Genomic DNA, 6,000 nt, shown 5'->3' on the forward strand with positions numbered 1-6,000 from the left:
CCCTATTAACATTTTCTGGGGGCACCACTGTGAGGGTGTAGAGGTGGTTTTGGAAACTTTTAATCTTCTTGTTAAATCTCCGTTCCATCTCCACTGACCATCAATAACCTCATTTGTTTTTCCTCTGTAGCTTCCTGGCACTGGGCCTCTGCTTGTTACGGGAAATCTGTCTTTCTTGTTATACAAGTCCCTTTCTCACTCAATCCATAGTATGAACACTCATCATGGCTAATTTTGACTTAAACTTCAATTTTCTGATGAACAAATGGCTCTCTCTCTCTCTCTCTCTCTCTCTCTCTCTCTCTCTCTCTCTCTCTCTATATATATATATATATATATATATATATATATATATATATATATATATATATATATATATATATATATATATATTCCCTTTTGTGTTTGCACATTCTGATTCGTGTTGCTCTGTTGAATTAACTGATGGCTGTGAAATGTGGACAAGCTGGAATAATTGGTTCAGATCTGTGTTTCAGTGGTTATTCAGTGGATCCAGGATGAAGTCCGAAACCTTGAGGAAGATGCGAGAAGAGCAAAATCCATCAAACTCGCAACCCAAGGGGCCTGGACGAGGTGGAACCTCCCTAAGAGAGCAATCACATGGAGTGAACTGTGGCAGCTGGAGCCCTTCCGTATATCCTTTTTACTCCAAGCAGTGTACAACACCTTTCCAACCCCAGTTAAGCTGGGGGATGAGAGAGGACTCACTGTGCCGGTTGTGTGGTGGAAAAAAAACAATGGCCCACATTCTGTCAGGTTGTACGACCGCATTGATACAGGGGAGATATAGGTGGCGCCACGACAAGGTGTCGGCAGTGCTTGCAGACATCCTGGAGCAAGAAAGAAGGAAGAAACAGCTAGCCAAAGCAAGACCACTGTTGAGAAGCATCCCCTTTGTAAAAGAGGGCCAAAGACCTGTCATCCACAGCCAAGCCAGGCAGAATCTGGCTGGAGGGTGTTGTGGTTAAGGGTCGAAACACCCAGTGAAGGTTGGGAACCCCCTGATGACCTCTCTCCCTGGCCAGGGCTTCATCCATTAGAAATGGGTGTATATGGCAGCATCGTAGATGTATTTTACAACAGTTGCTGCAGGAGATTTGGATTAGATTCTTTCAGTAATGTTTTCATGGTCCCAAAACAGCCTTGCACAATATCCCAATTTCTACAACAGAAAAATAAAATCAATACAGGTTGCAGGCTTTCATGCTAAAAGAAAAAAAAAGGTTAATTACAGTGGAAAACAATGGTTCAAGACACACATACACACACACATACAGGTATATATATATATAGTCTTAAACTGTTATTCATTGCAATTTAATATTTTACATATATCCTTTTATTAAGCAAGCATGTTTTAAATTGATTAAAAACAATTCTATACAGACAGTTTTTTTTAGCATATTAGAATTTTTTCTGAAGAATTATGTGACACTGAAGACTGCTGGAGTAATGACTGCTGAAAATCCAGCTTTGACATCACATACATTTTTTTTTAATTAATTTCAATTAAATAATAATTTAATATTTCACAATATTGCTGTTTTCACTGTATTTTGATCAAATAAATGCGACCTTGATGAGCATAAGAGACTTCTTTAAAAAAACTAGATTTTTCTTTTATTTTTAGTTTTCTTTTTTTACTAGCCATAGGCTAGCATTTCATTGCAATTTTATAATCGTTTCATGATTTCACTGCTACAGTGTTGGTATGAGCCTTACAGTACTTCATCTCAGCCCACAATCACACCGCAGCACAGTTTAATAAGACAGAAAGGCCACTACAGCTGTGGCAGGAGACATGCCTGGAAAGCCCTGCTCCAACAAAAACATTACAAGCACTCCTGTCGGTTTAACAGCATCGTTTCCACACATTGTGAGCACTCGGAGATCTGCTCAGCTCATCAGCTCATGCACAGAACTGTATCTTCTGTGAGTGACTCATGACGGCTTCTGCGTCATTCACCACCAAAAGGAAATTCACTAGAAAATCATTCATACACACAGAGCCAAGGTAACACTTTCCTTTCTTGAATGATGATGTTTTTCGGCCTTCTCTGAAGTGAAATGTTCCAGTCAGGCTGCTCTTTCTGTTGATTACATGATTACTCCAGTATGCTGCCACTTTATTTGTGAATCATTGGATCGTGTACAACCAGGAATCGACTTGTTGAAGAATGTAATAAATTGCATGTCATTATGCTACTGTAGGTTTCTATATGTTAATGGGGTCTCTGTATGTGAGAGAGAGAAATTCTCAGACATTAGTAGAGATGATGATGGTACTAAATGAGATGCTTCAGATTGAATCAGATTTATAAGTCTTTATGCCTCGCTGAATATCTACTGAAGATTTTCTTTCTAGTCAAAAGTTAGAGTTGTCTTTTTTATTTAGAGTTCAGCTCTGCAGGACTCTGGTCCTTTCATATGGACAAATCCACAATTTTGTGAAAATTGTGTTTTGTTTAATTTTGTTTAATTTAGCTTTGTTTAATGTTACAGTGTAGCCTAGAATAAAAAGGATCCAAAAGTGTGTTAAAAGGAGCCAGTACTCAAAAGTTTACTGTGAATGGCAGCATGCAATCTGTCGTCCACTGCTGTGGCTACAGTGTTCATCCACACAATCCCCTGAAATCCTAACAGTGCTGTGGTTTTGTCCGTAAGTATGATTTGTATATGCTGAAATGTTGAAAAAGACACAGATTTTCGCTGCCAAGAACATGCAGTGGTTTTCAGCCTCAGGCCGTGGTCAGTCAAACTCATCATTTTGTTTTCAAGCTCCTCAGACAAGAGCGTAAAAATATAAATAGTGCCATGTGTAAGAACAACAGCAACAATTTTATTGATGATGAATATGATGATTATAATTATATTAGTAGAAGTAGTAGTAGTAGTAGACGTAGACATAACATTCATAATGCAAATAATGTGTTTTATTCTTGTAGAACTGTCAAAAAATTATTAGAAACTAATTCTGCACATTTATTATTGGACCTTATAAAAATAAGCTGTAGTCATAGCCATGACCTTGGCATCACTGTGCTCTACTAGTTGAGCAGCAGTAACTCATTTGAGCACACAAACTTTATGGATCCCCATTAAACAAACTTATAAAGGGGTGAATATATCGGTAATGGTACATTTCTCTGCTGTTGTTAGTGTATTTGGATGCACTTTGTTTTCCTCAGGGTGTCAGAAGCCGTTTGACTCTATATTCTCTGAACTGAAAGACTAGAGAAGCATTTGTGGCTCATTCAAGTGAGTAATCGACCCTGTGACTGTGAGAAGACAGAACATTCTGGGTAAGCGGTTAATAACCTTGCACTTTCAACGTTTGAGCTCATTTGTGAATCAGCCCTGAAGGTCTTAGCTGGCTTTGTTGACTCTCACACCTGATGTCATTGTATAAAAGGACAGATCTTAATCATAATGAGGCGTATAATCTGTGCAGCGTTACTTGATGCAACTATTACTAAATGTCTGTATTTGTTAACGTCACTGTGTTCTTCAGTAGTACCTCAGATGTGTGTATGAGGGCTGGTCTGGACCGGAGGAGGGCGCCCTAGAACCGGCACGAGCCCGAAGCACCTAACTCTTCCCAAGAAGTCCTCGCTGCAGACTGTAGCGCGGTGACGTCACGTATCGACGTCACGTATGTGTTTCCCGCGCATGCGCAAAGTGAGGCCAGGTATGTCTCTAACACGCATGCGTGTGTAATTTGCATTGCGTGGTGACGTTAGGTGTTTTCGCGTCGTGTGACTTAATACATCAGTAAAACGCATGCGCATTCTTAACAGAATAGCCCATACCAATAAAATAGATAAGTATTTAAAAACTCTAAACAGTAAAATGTAGTACAGGGCATATCCATGATTTTAATCATGTCTCATCTGAGGTAAAAATATACGGAATTAGAGGGTTTATTCTGTAGCCTAATATCTGTGTAGTAATATATATATACATATACATATATACATTCTGTTGAGCAGTACTTCACTGTGTAGCTATATTGTAACATTACACAACACTTTAATTGAACCTTTCTTTATTTCTTTTAATCTGTCCTCTGTCCTGGTTCTTGTTTATTTATTTAGTATAATTTTATACATGCTTCTGTTACTTTGACAATTCTGCATGTGAAATATTTATGCCAATAAAGTATTTTTCAGTTAAATTGACAACATACTTTATATTTTCAGTGTCTGCTTCCCATTTTATGCATCTTGCCTCCAAAAACCAAACTGATAACAGTAATCTTTTTTTTTATTGCAAAGTACAAAACAAAATATAATTGTGTGTGTGTGTACATATATGATTGAGAGAGAGAGAGAGAGAGAGAAAGAGAGAAAGAGAGATTACAACTATAAACATGACACATGAGAAAGAAAAAAGAAACTGCATCTGCACCTACACATTCTAAAATTCACCTCCATCTTTAATAAAACAATCAACTGAGCAGTAGCCCTCAAAGTCTTTGTAGGAATAAAATCCACGCAGGACTCCCCTCCTGCCATTCCCAACATAGCCAGGTGGGCAGTCTTTGAATGTTTCATGGCACCATAGGCACTGGGTCAGTGAATACGGCACCCGGAACTCCTGTCTGTATCCTACAGAAAATGCACTCCAGTTCACGACACCTAATTTACATAAAAGAAAAAACAATATTTAAACAAAATCAAATCATTTTGAAGAAAGGCAAAAGAGTCATACAAGGTAAAGATTTTTAATATATTTTGAAATGTATTATAGCTGTCTGAGCAGAAGCTGCAGGCAGAGATGTGAAGGTACTCAAAGGAGATGGAAGTGGTGGTCCCTTACATACTTTGGGTTGATACAGTGGAGTACTGGGCGTGGGAGACACAGACGTGCGTGGTTCACTTGGAGAAGGCTGAGGTTGAAGAAGGGGTGCTGTCTGAGCAGAAGCTGCAGGCAGAGGTGTATTACCAATCAGAACCATGGGTGATGGAGTTCTTTGTGGAGATGGAAACTTTTGTTTCTTTTGCTTGCATTTTGTAAGATGGATGTTAAATTGTGCTTTTCGTATGATTGTAGCAGAACAATAGCAGCAATGAAAATGAGAAACATCTCTGCATTTTAAGCTGCATCTTATGATAATAAAATCTGAAATTTACAAAAAAAAACAGTGTAAAACACATATCCACTCACAAAACCATGTTTATGGATGTTCAAACACTACACACCTTCTTCACAAACAGCTGTTTTCAGATGATCCTGCACATGCTTCGTGACACTGTAGAAGTCCACTGGTTTGTAGACCCAGGTCTCACAAAATGGGCAGTGATATTTATCACAGCATGAGATGCACTGTTCTATTGTTATCTTTTCTCCTTTTCTGAAGACTATAGTATGCATCTAAACAAAAGAACATTTACAGTCAAGTTAAGGTTTCTATATGTCAGATTTAAATGAACTCTGTCAGTCACACAAAGGTAAATTGAAGAGGTAACACTTTACAATAAGCTGTCAATGGTTAATATTAGTTAACAATGAACAATAAATGTTACAGTATCTATTAATCTTTGATAATGTTAGTTAATGAAAAGGATGACAAATACAAAAACAACACATGCAACAGTGACATTAGCCTACTTTTATTAATGCAAGTCTTTCTGCTCTATTTAAATACATCTCTAAAGGCTAATTTGTCGGCGAAAAAATACTTTTAAAGACCCTTTAACAGACCAGCAGCAGAATCCCTGTCACTTTGAATCCTAACATATATCATAACACGTCATAAATGTCTGAAATCGCAATTGCAATATACGATTATGACCTAAGCATCGTTGCAATTAAAAGCCGCTAACACAAACACACATTGTTTTTAAGAAAACATAAGTAAGTTAATATTTTTTTGACTTACTGCCAACGAATCTCGAATCCACCATACATCCGGAAGTGAATGAACCTGTACATGCGCAGTAACCCTAGGTATATAGCGCTTCTATACTCCTTGGTAAC

The sequence above is a fragment of the Carassius auratus genome, chromosome 34 (assembly GCF_003368295.1).
Source record: "Carassius auratus strain Wakin chromosome 34, ASM336829v1, whole genome shotgun sequence".
In the NCBI taxonomy this organism is placed as follows: domain Eukaryota; kingdom Metazoa; phylum Chordata; class Actinopteri; order Cypriniformes; family Cyprinidae; genus Carassius; species Carassius auratus.